Source organism: Gigantopelta aegis, chromosome 13 (assembly GCF_016097555.1).
Source record: "Gigantopelta aegis isolate Gae_Host chromosome 13, Gae_host_genome, whole genome shotgun sequence".
NCBI lineage: Eukaryota > Metazoa > Mollusca > Gastropoda > Neomphalida > Peltospiridae > Gigantopelta > Gigantopelta aegis.
Genome location: NC_054711.1, coordinates 20470495 through 20492094, shown reverse-complemented (window position 1 = coordinate 20492094; position 21600 = coordinate 20470495). Strand labels below are relative to the sequence as shown.

The 21600-nt window shown below is 39.5% G+C and overlaps 1 long non-coding RNA gene across 1 annotated transcript; it reads right to left on the bottom strand.

Annotated features, from left to right (window-relative positions):
* Nucleotides 1-5650: 5650 nt before the first annotated feature.
* On the bottom strand, nucleotides 5651-19325 carry LOC121387048. Its single transcript, XR_005959771.1, has 3 exons — nucleotides 19161-19325; nucleotides 13442-13594; nucleotides 5651-5881 (listed from the first exon to the last, which is right to left on the bottom strand). It is a non-coding gene; the product is annotated as an uncharacterized LOC121387048 (long non-coding RNA).
* Nucleotides 19326-21600: the final 2275 nt, after the last annotated feature.

The window sequence follows — 21600 nt, the reverse complement described above, 5'->3', positions numbered from 1 at the left end:
CCCTGTGCATTCAGGTTGCCCTGCACGTGGACCAGGTCAGTTCTGCCAGTGTGTGAGATGGCTGCTCACACCATGACACTACCCCCGCCGAATCTGTCCACTTCCTGCACGCAGTTTGCCGCATAACGTTCACCACGACGCCTATACACGCGACATCTTCCATCATGACGTCGGAGCAGAAATCGGGACTCGTCACTGAACCACACCTGTCTCCATCGCAGTTGAGGCCATTGTCGATGAATCTGGCACCACTGCAGTCGGAGTCGACGGTGTTGTGGTGTTAAGATGACACCTCGAACTGGACGTCTGGCACGAATTCCTACCTCACGTAGGCGGTTCCGTACGGTCTGGTCGGATATCCTGCGCAAACCTGGTATTGCTGCGGCTGTGGAGTTGGCAGTAGTCAATCGTTCCCGAAGGTGGCGTACCCGGATGTAGCGGTCCTGCCCGGGGGTAGTGACCCGTGGTCGACCGGATCTAGGGAGGTCACGTGTTGATCCATGTTGCTGGTAACGGTCCCACAGTCTGGAGATGGTGCTTGGGGACACATGGAATGCCCTGGCAACGGCCGTTCTGGATTCGCCTGCGTCTAGTCGGCCGATGGCATTGTTTCTCTGCGGTTCACTGAGACGTGGCATGTCCTGGATTGTCAACTGTCGGCCAGATACAGAGGCCAGGCAAGCGAACACCCTGCACTTTTATACTGTCGGTGTTCATGTTGCACGTGCAGACAACGCACGTGCAGTGGTGACATGGTTTGCACGTGGCTGCGTTTTTGCGAATATTCACATTTTGGAACTTTATTGTACAGTAGCTGCGTTTTATCGAATGTAACCGTGGGAATGTGTTTGGGACATGCAATGACCTTATATTCACAAAGCATGAACCGGTAGGAAACATAAAATCGGAGTTATAACCCATTTGTACCCTTTTGCGTTTCTTTTTTTGAAGAGTATATTATTCTATTTCTTTCATATCCTCAAAAACCAGGTTTAAGCACATTTAACGTCTTGTTCGGATAAAAGTTGCTTACGACCGTTAAACTTACGCGTCACAGACCCATGTTTGCCAGGTTAACAATACGTGACAATGTCATCGATTTCCATCCTATAGTTTTTCATTGGATGTATGCCAGTGGTGACCTGGGCCCCGTTGTACGAAGCGATCGTAGCCCTAATATTACCTTAGGCGCATAGCTACAAAAATAACGAATGATTTTCTCACCAGCGGCTGTGTAAGAAACACATTTCTGATAACAAACAAACAAACAAGTAAGTAAGTAAGTAAGTAAGTAAGTAAGTAAGTAAGTAAGTAAGTAAGTAAGTAAGTAAGTAACGAATAAGTAAGTAAGTAAGTAAGTAACGAATAAGTAACGAATAAGTAACGAATAAGTAAGTAAGTAAGTAAGTAAGTAACGAATAATCTTCTCACCAGCGGCTGTATAAGAAACACATTTCTGATACCAATCAAACCCATGGGCGTAGTATTGTTCTGATCCGGGGAAAATGAGGTTTCGATTATAAAACTAGCGGACCCATTCATTTTTGTCTACATTTTCCCTGGACAGCTATATATGAATAGTCTAATATTGGACAGAGGCGGGTTCGACCGAACCCTCCCAGACACAGGGTGTGCATTTGCAATTTTGTTTTACTTATCATTCGAACGGGTCATATCTGCACTTTGACCTGCCCGTGCAATTTTTGAGTTGCCGGAATTGTTATTATTATCTTAAAGGGACAGACACTAGTTTTTAAACACTAAGGCATAGTTTTGATAGTTTTAATGAATTGCTCAATGGCCAGCTCTACCAGGACGTGATACTGCAACATCATGTTGTTCCACAGATTAACGTCACTCGTAGTATCCTTCAGCATGACAATGCCAGGCCACACATTGCATGTCTGCCACGACTGTCTACAGCAAAATAACGTTTGTGTCCTGTCATTGCCAGCAAGATCGCCAGGTTTATCCCCAACTGAACACCTCTGGGACGTCCTGGATCGCAGAGTTCGCCAAAGGAACCCTCCGCCACGAACACTACAGGAACTGTACTTGGCGTTACAGAATGAATGGCAAAACATCCCCCAATCTACCATTCAAAGTATTGTTGCCTCCATGCGTCGTCGTTGTGCAGTTGTGATTGCAGCACGAGGAGGACATAATGGATACCGAACATTTTTAAACCCCATAATTGTCACTTGAGACACTTTAGCGTCAACACTGCAAATCCAGAATAGGGTCGCCTACTGTTAGATAATTTAGTAATCATATAATGTCACTTCATAATGAAATATGTAATATTTAACTAAAATAAATTATGTCGAAGTTACGTGTATCAGAACGTTTTTTGGAGAGTACATTTTGAACGACGCACGTGCGTCTGAGAAGTAACGGTTATGGGGTCGGTTTTTAGTCAAATTTCTAAGGGTATTTCAACGTCACAGACTTAGTGTCATTTTTGCGGGCTGAAATTAGGATCTAGGTGGGGAAAAAAATGCCTTAGTGTTTAAAAACTGGAGTCTGTCCCTTTAAAATAGTGTAATGAACAAGAAGGGTTTGAATTATAGGCACCGTTCGCCTGTCGTCGTGTGTGCCGGGATAGATATTACTAATTTTACCTTTAAACTAGTGTAATGAACAAGAAGGGTTTGAATTATAGGCACCGTTCGCCTGTCGTCGTGTGTGCCGGGATATATATTACTAAGTTTACCTTTAAACTAGTGTAATGAACAAGAAGGGTTTGAATTATAGGCACCTTTCGCCTGTCGTCGTGTGTGCCGGGATATATATTACTAAGTTTACCTTTAAACTAGTGTAATGAACAAGAAGGGTTTGAATTATAGGCACCTTTCGCCTGTCGTCGTGTGTGCCGGGATATATATTACTAAGTTTACCTTTAAACTAGTGTAATGAACAAGAAGGGTTTGAATTATAGGCACCGTTCGCCTGTCGTGTGTGCCGGGATATATATTACTAAGTTTACCTTTAAACTAGTGTAATGAACAAGAAGGGTTTGAATTATAGGCACCGTTCGCCTGTCGTCGTGTGTGCCGGGATATATATTACTAAGTTTACCTTTAAACTAGTGTAATGAACAACAAGGGTTTGAATTATAGGCACCGTTCGCCTGTCGTCGTGTGTGCCGGGATATATATTACTAAGTTTACGTTTAATAATATTTAATATAACATTTTTAAAAAGTTATATACACACGAAAGCAAACACCAACTCCAACATGTTTACATGAAATCCATAATTTAAACTGGATGGCCCACTGAACTATTTCTCGTTCCAGCCAGTGCTCCACAACTGGTATAACAAAGGCCGTGGCATGTACTACCCTGTCTGTGGGATGATGCATATAAAGGATCCCTTGCTGCTAATCGAAACAGAGTTACCCATGACGTGGTGACAGCGGGTTTCCTCTCGCAACATATGTGTGGTCCTTCACCATATGCCTGACGCCATATAACCGTAAATAAAATTTGTTGAGTGCATCGTCAGATAAAATATTTTCTTCCTTCCTTCAAAAACTAGAGGAACAACTATTTTGTCACAGGTTTCAATTTCTGTTTTTTGCACAAGATCTTTCCATGCATACAATGCATCATTCCAAAAAGGATTTTAAAATTTTTATTTAAATATTCACCAACATTGGCTCCCATTTTAGATATAGCTACATTATCCATATATTTATTTACAAACCATTTCCATTTGCAGTCTGATTGAAAGTAGCGTCTTAACCATGAAACTTTTAGAGCTTTAATAAATGTTAATGTTTCAATCATTTTAACCCACCCTCAGTATAATTTTTTTGGTAATAACTGAGCGTTTAATTCTATCTGGACCACCTTTCCATATAAATGAGAAAATCATTCTGTTTATATTTAATATATATTCATTAGGTGGATTTGGTAGACTGGTAAACATATTAGTTAGTTTTGACATAGCTAATGTTTTGACAGCCGTTATCCTACCACATATATTTCCGTATATATACACTTTTTATATTATCTAGTTGTTTATTAAGTATTATACCTAGAACCTCAAAATCGTTTTCACACCAATCTAGACTTAGCTGTTTGCACATTTCCGCCATGGTATTCGCAAGGGGACCTAATCCAATAGTTTCTGTTCTTTCTTTATTTATTTTCAATCCCGATATGTCTCTAAAAATATCTAAAGTACGAATTGCATTTCTAAGAGAGAAAGGAGATCCATCTAAATACAATTGAGTGTCATCGACAAATTGTCCAATTTTATATTCAAGATCCCCTATATCGATTCCTTTAATAAGAGGATTTGTCCGAACAAGAATTCCAAGAATTTCTATACCTAATATAAATAAATATGGCGAAAGGGGGTCTCCTTGCCGACAGCCTCTTTCGATGTTGAAGGGTTCCAAGAGATGTCCGTTTTGTAAAATACCTTGGCATTCAGTATCTCCCTATCAAAAAAACAATGGAGTGGGTAAGTATATACAATTATTATGTTACACTGAAAGTACACCTTGACAGGTTGCACATTTACTGTATATAGTTCTGCTGTGTATCCGCGGTAAGGTTTTCATCGTTTCAACAAAACGCAGGTCGCGTACATAATTATATTTAATATTATAGTTTATATACTTATTATAGGCCTGTTCATCATCTTACACGCATGTAACTACCGATATTCAGAAGAAGAGAACAATTTTTAATGCATGTTTGATGGACCAAAACATGATTACCCAATAGTTTTCCTTCATGGATTTGCATTACGGCTTATATATGCCAGTGCATTCACAACTTTGATATGCAATAGTACTACAATATACCTAATTGTCACTTATGTTTCAGTGTCTTTATACATTAATGTGATATTGAAAGTTGGCATATTTGATTACTAATGTGTGTTCTCATATGTACACAATGATCATATAATATACATACATGCACATAAGTATCTGTTGAAACACCAAACTACAATACAAGAGCAAAGAAATGGTTTGAGTGTATGTATGTGTGTGTGTGTGTGCGTGCGTGTGCGTGTGTGTGTGTGTGTGTGTATGTCTGTGTCTGTGCGTGTGTGTGTGTGTGTGTGTGAATGAATGAATGAATGAATGAGCAGTTTGTGTGGATGTGTGTGGGTTACTACGTTACCAAAAAGAAACATATATGAGAGTAGTGTATAGGGGAACAACTACGGTTAACATTTCCCAACACAATCGATTTCTGGAGTTTTATGACTCTTTTCTAATAATCAGTGATGTCAACCGATCAATTTTCGATTAGATATACTTGGTATTGTAGATCAAATTTCAATCACTATTAACGTCGTAATGGTTCTATAACTTATATTAGATTTGATGTTGGATTGAATGTCAGTAAAGTTTGACTGAATGCCAGAAAGAATAAAGAAGAGAGACTCCCCAGGAAGACCCCCCCCCCCCCCCCCCCAAAAAAAAAAAAAAAAAAGAAGAAGAAAAAAAAGAAGAAACAAAATAAGAACACAAACAAAACAGAAAACAGAAGAAAAACAGCAACACATCACCACCTCCCCCCCCCCCAAAAAAAAAGGGGAAAAAAAGGAAAACAAAAAAAGGAAAACCCCCCCCCCCCCCAAAAAAAAAAAAACCCCACACACAACAAACCCAACAACAAATAAACACATAAATAACAAAACAAAACAAGCACTCACACACACACACACCCGAAAAAACAAAAAAAAATACACAAAAAACCCATTCAACCAAAACAACAACCAACCAACAACAAAACAAGAAGAAACGCTGTTCTCTGATGGAAACGAGAACTGCCCCCGCCTACGGCTTCTGAGTTCTAGGCACCAACACCCGACAGTTCGTGACAGGAGTGAAAATTGGGGGGTCGTCCGGGATCTGAAACGGGACATGCATATTTAAAAAAGTATTGTTTGTAAATGGGGGCTTTATAAATTATTTTTACAAATTAACTAGAAGTAGCAACGTTGTTCACTAGAAAATTAATTAATAAGTGCGTCATATCTAAACATGGATAAGAATTTGCTGGATAGGCCTACGCTCAGTGTAGTGGAGATTAAACGAGCACGTAAGGCCGAGGTAGTTGAAATCGCAGGTGAGCGAGAAATTGATTTAACATCAGCTAAAACCTTAGGTGATATAAAGACAATTATTATCCAGGAAGTTTTTGGTGATAGGCCTGTTATGGAAGACAGTGAGATTGTTCCAGAGATAGAGATAAATGAGTTAAGTGTGGAACAACAATTAGCTTTTAAAAAGCTTGAGTACGAAAGAGAGGAACGTGCATTAGATAGAGAGAGAGAGAGAGAGAGAGAGAGAGAGAGAGAGAGAGAGAGAGAGAGAGAGAGAGAGAGAGAGAGAGAGAGAGAGAGAGAGAGAGAGAGAGAGAAATAAGATAGAGATAGAGAAGATAGAGACAGAGATAGGGAAGGTAGAGAGAGAGTTAGAGAGAGAGAGAGAGAGAGAGAGAGAGAGAGAGAGAGAGAGAGAGAGAGAGAGAGAGAGAGAGAGAGAAACAAGAGAGAGATAGGGACAGAGAATTCCAGTTAGCAAAATTAAAAGTGGAACATGAGTTAAAGTTGAATACTGAAGAAGTTAGACGGGAAGCCGGAAATGGGTTTAACATGTCGGAGGCTTATAGATCAGTGCCTGTATTTGATGACCAGGAGGTAGATATGTTCTTCCAACTTTTTGAACGGGCCGCTAAGCAGCTAAAGTGGCCGCAGTCTAAGTGGACATTGTTAGCCGTGTCTAAGTTTAAGGGGAAGGCTAGCGTAGCTTATAATTCAATGAGTGATGAGCGATCAAGTCAGTACGACCTAGTTAAGGCGGCAGTGTTGAGGGCGTATGAATTACGACCTGAGGATTATCGTTTACGGTATAGCGAGTTGAGAAAAATGCAGGGTCAGTCTTATAGTGAGTTTGTGGCTAAGAAGGCAGGGATGTTTGATAAATGGGTGGTGTCTCATCAGGTAGAGTCATATACCGAGTTACGGGAGTTGTTGATCTTACAGGACATTAAAAATGGATTACCAGTTAGCTTACGTATTCATTTAGAGGATCGTGATGTCAAAAAGATAGAGGAGGCAGGCATAGTGGCAGATGACTACGTGTTAATACACAAAGCTCAGGCAGTACAGGGTAGCCCTTTACAACAGGGTGATAAGAAGAAATTTCAGCCAGGTTTTTCCCGGGAAAGTAACTATCGAGGAGAGTCATCTAGTTGGTCAGCTAGTCAGGCAAGGAATGTACCTGGTGGGCAAAGTAAGGATAAACCTGCATTATCAGCCAATGCACGAACTTTTCGTCCACATTGCAGTTACTGTAAAAAGGATAACCATCTTGTCGGGGACTGTTTTAAAAGGAAACGCGATAATGCGCAAGTGGTCGGTTTAGTGAGGTCAGCTCCGTTAGCGAGAGAGTTAATGGTTAGTCCCATGGCAGAGAAAGTAAACCCGTATGTGTCCACTGGTATGGTCTGTGATGTCAAACAAGAATTGTGTCCTAAGGCAATATCAGTCTATCGACATAGTCAGTCGCTTATAACGTCAAAGTGTTTAGCTGGTATTGAAAATTCAGATACAGGACGTAGTTTGGCCTTAACCTCGGTTACTGGAGAAAAAATGGTTGTCCGGTTACATAACGTTTTCTTGTGTTCGAAGTTTGTGACGGGATCAGTCATTATGGGTGTTGTAAAGGACGTGCCTGTTGAAAACATAGGAGTTGTGTTGGGTAATGATTTGACTAGTCAGTGTTGTCAGCCGAAATGTGACCAATTGTTAATTAAAGACAGCCCTTTACTAGTAGGAGAGAGTGAGGTTGATGAGATTAGATATCCTGCGTGTGTAATGACTAGGGCTATGGCCAGAAAGGTAACACAAGACGCAGAGGATATTTGTGATTTGTCTGATACGTGTGTGAGCCATGACATTGGAGTGGATGAGGTTATCAGTAAAATGGTAGATAAGTCAACTGAGGAATTACATGTGGTGGAAACTGTTGATCTCCCGCAGAGGGGAATTGAACCAGTTGTGTTTGATAGAGGGGACTTACCTTGTAATAGACACGAGTTAGTTCTAGAGCAGGGGGCTGATCCAAATTTGTTGGCAGCTCGCACTACATTGTTAACTGAGGACAAGGGAGTATTAATGAATAAGAGAGTTAGAGATAGGAAGGCTAGGAAGCAACTGAGCCATGCTCAGAGCAAAATAAAATCAGTGTTTGATAGGAAGACTAGGAGTCGGGAATTTAAACCAGGGGATAAGGTGCTGCTGTACCTTCCCATTAAACGGGGTTCATTGCAGAACAGGTATTTCGGGCCCTATGTTGTGCACAAACGGGTTAATGAGACAGGGTATGTGATAAACACTCCTGATAGGGTTAGGAAAAGTAGGTATTGTCACATCAATTTGCTAAAAGGTTATTTTGACAGACTGCCGATAGTTCCAGAGAGACCGGTCCAAACTGAGAGACACTCAATTTCCTGTGATGACGTCAAGACTGCAGAGATCAAATTAACCAACAGCCAGATTCTAGCAGACTTGAACCCCCAGCGAGAAAAGTTGACTACGCTGATACAAGACAATGCTTCCATTTGTCAGGACCTTCCAACGGTTAACAATACCTTAAGCCAGGATGTGCGCTTGGAACCCTACGCTACACCGATTCGACAGCATGCCTATCGGAGAAAACCTGGAAAACGTGCGACACTGAAAAAGAAAGAAACGAAGTTCCAGTGGTCAGGTGAATGCGAGAAGTCATTCAACCGTCTCAAGCAGATGCGCTCCTCGTCTCCCGTGATGGCAGCACCAGACTACCGAATGCCTTTCAAGCTAGCTGTGGATGCCAGTGACGTGGGAGCTGCAGCTGTGCTGTTCCAGGAAGACGAAAATGGACTGGACCATCCTGTAAGTTTCTTCTCCAAAAAGTTTGACAAACACCAGGTGAACTATTCCACTATAGAGAAGGAAGCTTTGGCCATGGTACAAGCTCTGAAGCATTTTCAGATCTACGTGAAATCGGCAGTGCATCAAGTGATGGTCTTTACTGATCATAATCCGCTTACCTTCATTCACAGAATGAAAGCCACCAACCAGAGAGTTTTGAGGTGGAGTCTTCTTCTGCAAGAATACCCAATTACCATTGAACATATCAAGGGCACATCCAATGTAATCGCTGATGCCCTGTCCCGAAGTTGAACGTTATGATAATGTGTTGACATTCTTGAGTTCTGTTTTGTTTTTATATATTTTATTTGTATACCAGGGACTCAGAGACTCAGTGTGATTACTGGTAGTCACCTTATTATTACATGTGTTATAAATGCCCGGATGCGGCGGTTAACGCACCTTTTGTTTTAATGTAGTACATTTCCCTATTCCTAGAGTAGAGGAAATATCCTTTATGAGGTGGGTGTGTGTGACGGAACATGCTCTTAATTTTGTTTTCGCCTGTGGCGATATTAATTGTGTTAGAGGGCCGTGTGCAGTTCCATATGCACTTAGCCCAGATGCGGAGCCCAGGTGGCCAGTAGTTACGTAATACCTCCGCGAGTGCGGTTTTTACAACCGTGATTCTGGCGAAATGGCGACAGCCAGTCTGGCGATCTAAGAAAATGTACCGACTCTGGGAGAGGTGGAAATATCAGATGATAGGTAAGGTACCGCGTTGTGCCCCCATGCGATATTCGCTGTCTGTGAGAGTTTTGAATAAATAGCTAGGGTTTTTAGAGATATCGGGGAGAAACATAGGAAGGCTTCCAGGGATCGCTGTCCGTCCGGACTGGTAAATAATTTTATTTCTGCTCTGTGTATAACCTTGATGTGATTGATGTGACTTTAAATAATTTTAATACTGTATTATACCAATATTATTTAGACGGTGCTGCCGGTCATCTGACGCAGTATACTGTAGGCTCACCGTTCTGATATATATATATATATATATATATAAAGCTTAACCAGTCATCCTAGAGGACCTAGGTAAACTGTAGGTTATTGTCTTTATTGTGATAGGTACCAGTATTAATTCTGTGTTACAAGGTTACTGAATGAGTAGTTAAGGGTTAATTAAAAATTAACCAGTTAGGAATAGAGTTGTAATTCCTTTATTAATTAAGTTCTCCTGGAAGCGTTTTCTCAATTATCACACGTTACTGAACGAGTAGTAAGGGTTAATTAAAAATTAACCAGTTAGGAATAGAGTTGTAATTCCTTTATTAATTAAGTTCTCCTGGAAGCGTTTCTCAATTATCACACGTGTGGGTGTTGTGTCACGGTGAAGTGATTAGCATATTGTGTAAACTAGACACCTAGAGATTAACTAATTAAGTGATCAGTTCTGGGTTGTTATTATTTGTTGTTGTTAATTAACTACTGCGGCAGTACATTTGTCAGCGTAGGTTAATACAGATTCCAAAGTGTATTGTGTTTTTGTTGTGTTTTCTAGTGAACTAAACGTGCTATAATAATATATACTTTATATAAGATCTTATCTCTGATCATACCTAGACGAGCCAGCGGGTATAACTGCCTGTTACAGAGAGATCTAATAGATATACAGTTAGGAGAGATATTTGGACAATCGTGTTTCATTCAGTTACGGGTATTATAGGATCCCCGTGACACCAGGTTATAATGTGTGTTTAGTGATCGCTCCAGATTCTGTTTTGTGCCCAGTGATCTCCTCAGGTTCTATTGTGTGTTCAGTGATCTCTCCAGATTCCGTTGTGTGTCTGGTTATCTCTCCAAGTTATATTGTGTGTTCAGTGATCTCTCCAGTTTCTGTTGTGTGTTCAGCGATCTCTCCAGGTTATGTTGTGTGTTCAGTGATCTCTCCAGGTTCTATTGTGTGTTCTGTGATCTCTCCAGGTTCTGTTGTAAGCCCAGTGATCTTTCCAGATTCTGTTGTGTGTTCGGTAATCTCTCCAGGTTCTATTGAGTTCAGCATTTCTTCGGGTTCTACTGTGTTCAGAGATCTCTCCAGGTTGTGTATGATATGTGTTCAATGATATCTTCAGACTATGTTATGTGCAGTGTTCTCTCCGTGTTTTGTTGAGCGTTAAGTGATCAATCCTCTGTATTCTGTTGTGTGTGCTAAATTATTTTCTGCATCTGTTGAGAGTAATATGTCATGTTCAAGTTCTCTTGTGTGTGCTACGTCATGATCATGGTATGTTGTATGTGTGTTCTGTCATGTTCTTCTTCGGGTTCTATTGTGTGTACTATGTCACGTTCAGGTTCCGTTGTGTGTGCCACGTCATGTTCAGGTTTTGCTGTGAATTCTCTATTATGCCCAGATTCTGTTGTGTCATGTTCAGGTTATGTCGCAAGTGACTGGATAAGGCCGTGGTATGTGCTGCCCTGTCTGTAGGAAAGTGCATATAAAAGATACCTTGCTGCATTAGGAAAATAGTAGCGGATTTCCTGTGATGACTATGAGTCATAATTACCAAATGTTTGATATCCAATAGCCGATGATTAATTAATCAATCTGCTCTAGTGGTATTATTAAACAAAACAAACAAATAAACTGTCGCAAGTGCTATGTTACGTTCATTTTCTATGGTGATTATTTTCTCATGTTTAGCTTTCTGCTATGTTATGTTCACGTCTTGTTGTCATTGATGTGCCAAGTTCTGTTGTGTATGCTATATATCATGTCCAGGCCCTGTTGTGTGAGCTATGTTACGTCCATGTCCTGTTGTGTGTGCTATGTCTTGTTCAGCTTATATTGTGTGTGCTATGTCATGTTCATCTTCTGTTGTGCTAATGTTTTGGTGTGTGTGTTGTGTCAGGTTCACCTTCAACATTCTGTTGCTTAGTTTAGCTTAGTAACTGGTTTAACGTGTCCATAGTCCATATACCACTAGGGTTTCGAACACGCCTATCCTGAGTCCGGCCTCCGATAGGATTGGGGGTCTGACTCAGGAAAGAGATATTATGTTGCAGATATTTGTTAACTGTAAAGTTAATCAAAGTTCATAGATCTTGCTATCGTTTATGTTGAGGACACATTTATTTTATTCGCCTTTTAACCTTACGTCTTATTACACTGTCTTGTTACTGGACTTTGTTCTGGATAACTTACAATGACGTTTGTATGTGCAATATTGTTAATCCATAATGCCTACATTAGGACAATCCTGTAGATCTTCAAAGGCAGCTGAAAGGCGGAACTTGATCACCGTAACATATAATTAAATACACAAACGTTGCTTCAATTAAACATATTTCAAAATAGATTTTTTTTTTCAAGAAAATTCACCAAAACATGTTTATTATTACAATTATGGTGTACATACAATAGCAAACCATACAAACATTAATATTACTGCAATCCCTATTTATATATGCAGACACTTTTCTTGCCTGTTGCCAAATGGTTCGGTGCATGCAGTACCGAAAGTTTTTCTTAAATAGACCGGGCTCTCACAACGACAAAAGTCATATTATTTTTAGGATTCAAGCACATAAAAATATTGACATAATGTATGCTCTATTGTACTTCGCATTTGTAATTTCTATCACAGACCGATACCAAAGAATACATATGTGTCGTATTTGGTACACACGACCTATGTCAGACACAATTATATAACGAACTGCATTTTAAAAAAGGTGTATCTACCACACACGACCAGTCGTGTTCACATAATGGAGAGCAAGCAAACCGGAGAAAAGTCGTATGTGTCAGTTACGTCTATTTTCGTGCAAATTGGTATCTGCGATTCACTTACGACCATTTAAATCCTTCTGTATAAGCGATGCAATTAGGGACACAGCCACGATTTTTTGTGTGACAATATGTAATCGGGGATGGCGATTCCGAATATAGCAAACAGACGTTTTAGGGCAGATACCACAATATTGACAGGAATAATAGAATTTGTCGTCTATGCAATATGAATGTTGTAGAAGACGAACATCACTTTGTTCTAGTGTGTCCTTTCTTCAGTAACATAAGAGATTAATATATTAAACCATTTTTTTTTAATAAACCATCAACATTTAAATTAACGCAACTACTGTCCAGCGACAATTCAAAACAGCTAATTAAATTGTGTAAGTATTTGAAAACTGCTGCCACGCATAGAACAGACCACACTGATACATGACATATGCTATTATTGTATATTATTGCTATGCATGCATTACCCATTTACTATAGAATTTATCGATTGTAACCCGATGCTACATATCATTCCCCGCAGTGTGCACATTATATTATTTTATATATAAATATGTATGTATGCCTACAAAATGTATATTTTTTGGCAAAATAAAATGTGTGTTTATGTGTGTTGATGCATCGGCTAATAAACCACATTTTAATTAGGTCGTATCTGCCACTTACGACCTTTTAGCTCTCACGCGACGAGTTATCGTTTGACGAAATCGTAGAGATGTGTGCCCGACTTTAGATAAAACATGAACATACCACCAATGGTGCTCCCGTGATTTTTGTCGAATGTACTTGTGGCAAATCTGACAGCGAGGCTAGTCTTTCCCACGTCCGTGTTGCCAACAAGAACGAGTTTTGTCTTCTCCACTACCTTACGTTTCTGTTCGTGACGTTCAGCCATAGCTCAACCTGGGGGGAAAAACAGAAGGAAGGAAATGTTTTATTAATGACGCTCTCAACACATTATATTTACGGTTATATGGCGTCAGCCATATGGTTAAGGACCACACAGATATTGAGAAGGAAAACCCGCTGTCGCCACTTCATGGGCTACTCTTTTCGATTAGCAGCAAGGGATATTTTATATGCACCATCCCACAGACAGGGTAGTACATACCACATCCTTTGATATACCAGTCATGGTGCACTGGCTAAAAAAAAGAAACAGAAGGAAGGAAATGTTTTATCTAATGACGCACACAACACATTATATTTACGGTTATATGGCGTCAGCCATATGGTTAAGGACCACACGTATATTGAGAAGAGAAACCCGCTGTCGCCACTTCATGGTCTACTCTTTTCGATTAGCAGCAAGTGATTTTTTATATGCACCATCCCACAGACAGGATAAAACATACTACGGCCTTTGATGTACGAGTCGTGGTGCAGTGGCTCACCGACGGGGATCGATCCCAGACCGACCGCGCATCAAGCGAGCACTTTACCACTGAGCTACGTCCCGATGTAGGGAAAACAAACAAAAAGACAAAAAGCTCCTGATATAAAGAGCACTTGCTGACCCAAATCGTGGAAAACACGAAAGGTTGTATAGGTCTCAATATCAGCTTACTTCTGCGTTACGTCTTGGTTTGTAATAAATTAAAAATTCTATATTCGTTTGTCTGTCATACAATTTTTTAATGAAGTTGCAAGTGCACTATTTCGCTTTTTTTTATTTTTATTTTTATTTTACATCATATTTAAAGGCACACTGTCACGGATTTAGTGGGCCTTATTTTTCTAAATATGGATTATAAATGGAAATTACATTCATTTGGAATACCAAACCTCGTTATTGTATCATGCAAAACGTTTTAATTGAACCACGATCGAGGGAATTCCATGACACGCTTCATTTTTAAAATTTGGAACTCTTCTTGTTAAAAGTCATAAAAGTATGGCAAAACAGACTCGTAGTGATGAGGCTATATATACGACAGCCGTATAATGTAGTCTTGAATTTTATATATACGACCGCCGTGTATATAGACTTGGTAAATGAGGGCCGGGTATATACATTAATATTTAAAAAATGTGTCTTTTTTTTCTTCTCTTTTTTGTTTTTGTTTTATTTTTATGGAGCTACCGTATACAATACAGTACCTCTTCAGGCGCGTGTGCGCATGGAATTTAGCAGGGCCGGTATGAACGAATGAATGAATGAATGAATGAACGAATGAATGAATGATCTGATGTTTAACAACACCCCAGCACAAAAATAGACATCGGCCATTGGGTGTCACAAATGGTAAATATATGAAAATATTATTTATATATATTTATGTAAAACCACAGTGTAAGGAGCTGTGTGTGTGTGGGGGGGGGGGGGGGGGGTGTATAATACAATATATAAAATCAAGTATATCTTAAAACTTTGTATAGAAGTAAAAGTGTTTTCAAAAATGTACAATTAACATTGGATGGAATTTAAAACATTCCAAAACATTTCTGTTGCCAAATATATCATTTCTTGTCGGCTTGAGATGATCACACTCCACCAAAATGTGGCACACAGTCAGTATACACTGACAATGTTCACAGTGAGGAGAAGGGTCCTTCTTTAAAATAAATGAATGCGTCAAATATGTATGGCCCATACGGGCACGACACAAGACTACTTCATCCTTCCTGCACCGCCTGTAAGATGACTGCCACTCTCCCAGGACTGGCTTGGCAGCATGAAGCTTGTTTGCAACCGCACCGTCCCAATCATCTTGCCAAGTCGAAAAGATATATAGGTTAATATGAAATTTAAAATCACTGTAGGGGACACCAACATGGACACGGGACAAGTTCAAAGCAAACTTGGCACCAACATCTGTCTTTTCGTTACCTTTAATACCAACATGGCTCGGTACCCAACAAAATATAACATCTTTATTGGCAATTGATAAAAACACACACTTTCGTATCACCATTCCAACTAACGGGTGCTCCAATTCCATGTACTGTAAAGCTTAGAGACATAAAAGTGAGTCTGTAAAAATAATATATTTGGATGCACATGAATCCTTAATCTGTTTCAGAGCTTTAAAGTCTAGACGGTTACAACTCTATTGTGCTCGGTTCCAAAACGGGTAACATGTTTTCCAGTGTCGCCAATGTGGCCTACGACCAGCCAGTCGTTGTTCACTAAACGTTTGCAAATTATTTGACTGATTCGCACAGTAATCATTCGGTTCAAAAAAAGTTTGTTTTATTTAACGACGCCACTAGAGCACATTGATTTTTTTATCTTATCATCGGGTATTGAACGTCAAACATATGGTCATTCTGACATTGTTTTTAAGAGGAAACCCGCTGTCGCCACATAGGCTACTATTTTACGACAGGCAGCAAGTGATATTTTATTTGAGCTTCCCACAGGCAGGATAGCACAAACCATGGCCTTTGTTGAACCAGTTATGGATCACTGGTCGGTGCAAGTGGTTTACACCTACATGTCTCAGTCGAGACATGGGATTCGAAGCCAGTACCTACCAGCCTGTAGACCGATGGACTAACCACGACGCCACCGAGGCCGGTCATCATTCGGTTCAATGTAGGCTATAGTGTAAAACAAAACCCAATGTACTGTTGCATGTTTTGCCGTCCAAAGGTTGGTGTAATTATAACTTAGCCCAGTTGAATCCAGCTCTATGTGTAAGGGCAAGTTCAACCTACCGTTTGTATGTGTCCACGCACGTTAATCCTGTATTTTTATTGCCAAAAAGACACAGATAAAACACCGTCCCTCCACCCCAAAAAGGTAGAGGCAGGCTAATAATAATAATAATAATAATAATATAAGTAATAATATTAATTGCTATTATTATTATTATTATTATTATTATGTTGGTAAAATCACGTCGCAGTTGGGTGGGTGGGGGTGGTTGTTAGAGAAACATTACATAAATCTAGAGGGGGACACGGGACGTTACTTGTATAACGAGTATGAAGAGTGTGTATATATATATATATATATACACTCTTCAAACAAGTAGGGGAACCTGAAATATTAATGGTAATTTCTCTCATTCTCAGGTATATGGAATAGAGCTATCCCATGAAAGAAAGCCATGTAAGAAATTTCTTTATTACACACCAGTGTAAGATATTACTAATGTCATAACAATTACTCAATATCTAAGTAGTGTAATATTGGCACGCGCAGACTGGCGGGGTACCACAACTGTTCACTCGTTTCATAAAAAAAATAGTATGACAGGCAAGCTGCGTTTGCGTTTAACATTTAGTCGTTGGCAAAATATGACGTCATATTAACGGGAGGTGTTGACGTGAGGTCATTAGACACAGTTTTAAATTAATGTTTTGTTATTAAAACCTTCATTTTAAAAGTTATCTTGTTAATTTGTAGTGTTAAATTATATTTAACACGTGAAACAAACACGGTAAAACGACAGTGTAGTTTACTTATGATAAAATGGTCTAATAAAACAAGTTACTCGTTCAGCCATCATTGACTGTTCGTGTAAAATAATGGTTTATTTACCGAATGAATGAGAGAAAAAAGACTCCATCATATGCGGTCATGTGTGATAGAAAAATTACACCCTCGGTGATGAAAATTTCGACCTTGGGATTCGGCAAGCCTTGTCCCAGGTCGAAATTTCCACCACCTCGGATGTAAGCAAGCCTCGTCCCAGGTGTACTTTTTCTATCCCATATGACCGCATACGATGGAGTCTTATAATCAACTATTAGACCGTGGTAGTAGTGGAACCTGAAAGATTAATGTTAAACCGAACATACGTTTTGACCACTGAGATCCTAGTAAAAAAACGTCCAGGTCTGTTTATCAACACCGAAACACATTCCATTGTTTGCACGTGCATCACGCAGTTGCCCCGTACACGTGCGTGGGGTGTCATTCTCGATTTTGACAACTTCCAGGAAGGTCGATTAATCACTGTGGAACATTATTTCTGTCAATAGTTTTCATTCTGTTGATCATACAGTTGTTATTGTTTTGTTTTTAGTCATTTTGCAATTAAAAACTCGTCAACTTTAAAATTTCGCTTTTGACCCCAATCGTCCTTCAAGATCTTTGGCGGTCATGAATCCTACCGTAATACTGAACTACCGGTTGTACTGTTTGCCCAATTAATTATCGATTATCAAATAACCATTCCACACAGCTAATATACCTTACAATTTTTGCAAAATTATTATTAGAGTTCCCCTACTTTTTTGAAGAGTATATATATTTCTCTAAATAATTCAATTATTTTTATAAATTATCAATAATAATTTTGGGATATAGTGGTTATGTAGATGGTTCAATAAAGTACTTTCAAATGTATATATTTTCAGATAATACTTTGTTGGGTCTTTAATTAGGTCAACCATCCGTGACAGAGCGCCTTTAAAACAACAACAACAACAACACAAAACAATAACACACAAACAATATAAACACACACCCTTTCCGAAAAAACAACTCTGGGAGGATCCATGGGTGTAGACAAGTTCTCTCCTAAATTTACGCCCCCTTTTGAAATAATTTGGTTACAATTTTCATCGCCCTTTTCAATCAGTTTTTTCCATGTGCCATTTTGCACTTGGTCCCCACCCTAAAATATTTGCTGGGTCCGTCCTTGGAAACATTAGCCATTACTACTACTATTACTAAATACTACTGCTTCTATATTTACTACAACTACTTCTACTATAACTATTTACTACTACTATATTTACTACAACTACTTCTACTATACCTATTTATTCCTACAATATTTATTACTACTTCTACTATAACAATTTAATACCGCTACTTCTACTCCTAATAAGGGCGGGGCGTAGCCCAGTGGTACAGCGCTTGCTCGATGCGCGGTCGGTGTGGGATCGATCCCCGTCGGTGGGCCCATTGGGCAATTTCTCGTTCCAGCCAGTGCACCACAACTGGTATATCAAAAGCCGTGGTGTACTACCCTGTCTGTGAGATGGTGCATATAAAAGATCCCTTGCTGCTAATCGAAAAGAGTAGCCCATGCAGTGGCGGCAGCAGATTTCCTCTCTGAATATCTGTGTGGTTCTTAACCATATGTCTGACGCCATGTAACCATGAATAAAATGTGTTGAGAGCGTCGTTAAATAAAACAATTCTTTTTTTTCTTTTCTTTTTCATTGCTCTTGTCTCTACTACTACTTGTGCTAATTTTTACTACATATCCGTATGAACAATATCTGAAGAGAGGCATAGCCTCTAGTCAAAGAGGAACACACCATATTTGTTTATCTTTATTTACATAAGTGTTGAAACAAAACACATAGACTTTCGTCCTCGAGTTGGAGGCTTTCTACGGCCCTGTACAATAGTAACTAACACTAGTAGCAGTACTACCACTATTACTAAATTATATACAACCTCGTTATTCGGCCAAACAAAACCATGCACATGGATGACCTAATGAGATATCGCCTATAGGATAAGCTCAATCATCTACCGTAAATACTCGTATAAAGGACAAACCTTCACCGATTAAACTTCAGTTATTTCCTTTTTTCCTTTTCTGTTTGTTTGTCTGTTGGTAGCAGAACTTCAATTGCGTTGTAATAGTCAGTCAGTCACTCTGTTCGCTCATCTTGTTTAATACCCTCTAGTTAATCAAAATAGGTGTTATAAATTGAAAGAAATACACACACACACATAGTAAGCCTAAGGAAAACGAATGTAAACAAGTCCCGCAGTTTCGATATGAGGCATTGGCAGTTTCGAAAGAACGCCCCAGTTTAGTGCACCGTGACAAAGTCAACCCGAGTGACACAATGACATGACCGGTTTCATATTTTTATACTTCACGCCACACGGCACACAACACTCGTGGTGTGCATGGGAAGGAAGGAAATATTTTATTTAACAACGCACTCAACACATTTCATTTACTGTTATATGGCATCGGACATATGGTTAAGGACTTGGAGGGAAGAAACCCGCTGTCGCCACTTCATGGGCTACACTTTTCGATTAGCAGCAAGGGATCTTTTATATGAATCATCTCATAGACAGGATAGCACATACCACGGCATTTGATATACCAGCCGTGGTGCACTGGCTGGAGCGAGAAATAGCCCAGAATTGATTTTTAAAAAGCCGACATAATGAAGGACAACTGTTTTTCTTGATCAGTAGTTAAGATGTCGAATTTCTTTTAAAGACAATGAAAGCTGGACATATTTACGATTTCTTTGTATATTTGCGGTATTTATAATATATTAGGTGTTTTAGTCATTTGCTTAAATAGTTGTAGTTACGACAATTATTCATGATTGAATTAAATGCGACACTTACGACCAACTGTATATCAAGTAAATTTAAATATTTATTCTGAAAGAACCATCACTTCTAAAACATTTCAGTTTTGCAAATCACATATTTATTTTTAAAAAGGAGAAAGCTAGTAAATAGAACATATTTAGAAGCAAATATTAAAAAAGGAATACAAGTAGAAGTACGTATTAATAAAATCACCGCTTAAACAACTTATTACGTGAAAGAAGTTATTTTACTTTTGTTAATAATAATACGATAAATAAAATCAAACTACTCTGACTCTTGAAATCCTTGTTTTCTGCCAGAGGGTAAAAAGGTATGGTGCCATACCCAAATATTTTTGCAGAATTTTTGTTTAAGTTAACTTTTTGACAAAACTAATTACTCTTATCATTACTGTATGATTTTCTTAATCCTAACCATAAACGTGACCTATTTTCTTTCTGAGGGAGGACCCCTCATACCCCTGTTGACTGTGGTTGCATTCAATTGCACAGAGCCATGCCCAAAAATATCTTTCTGGCAGAAACACTGTGGTGGTGATGCTCCATGTTCGTAGTTTGATGATGGTGCATCAGAATCAGACGACTTTCCATACAAAACTTCTTTTTCTAGACAAGTATTCGTTCCTGATGAGTCATCAGAAAAGCTGATGTCGTATTGTGTGCAGTGTTCTTTCCGTGTTCTTTGAGCCATGGGAGTCCCTTTGCAGATAGTTCCTGGTTCTGCTGCCTCAGGGTGTACTTCACTAGTTTCAAGAATACCTGGTTTATCAGCTAGTGCAACAGACAAACCAGAATAGTTAAGCAAACTGAAGCTGGTACCCTTAATGACGAAACTATGTTTAGCAGCTTATTGGTTTGGGATACACCGGGTTCAAGTGAAGCTCATTCAAAGGATATAGGGTTTACATTTCCAATTAGGGTGTGTACTGAATATCAAATCCAGAAGTAGTGAACATTATACCATGTCCACCTGTTGAGTATGCAGGATTCTCTGCAGGTTATATTGTGTGAACAGTAACCTCTACAGCTTCTGCTGTGCGTTGGGTGCACTCTCCGGGTTCTGTTGTCGGTTCAGTGCACACTCCTGGTTTTGTTGTGTATTTGGTGATCTCTCTGGGTTATGTTATGTGTCCAGTGGTCTCTCCAGATTATATTGTGTGTTCAGTGATCTGCCCAGGTACCGTTGTGTGCCCGGTGATCTCTCCAAGTTCTATTGTGTGTCCAGTGGTCTCTCCAGGTTCTGTTGTGTGTCCAGTGATCTCTCCAGGTTATATTGTGTGTTCAGTGATCTCTCCAGGTTGTGATGTGTCTTCAGTGATCTCTCTAGGTTCTATTGTGTGCTCGGTGATCTCTCCAGGTTCTGTTGTGAGTCCAGTGATATTTCTAGGTTCTGTTGTGTGTTCAGTAATCTATCCAGGTTCTATCGTATTCAGTGATCTCTTCAGGTTCTACTGTGTTCAGATATCTCTCCAGGTTACGTATGATGTGTGTCCAGTGATATATCCAGACTATGTGCAGTGTTCTCTCCGTGTTGTATTGAGTGTTAAGCGACCAATCCTCCGGTTTCTGTTGTGTGTACTAAATTATTTTCTGTGTTTGTTCTGAGTGATATGTCAGGTTCAAGTTCTCATTTG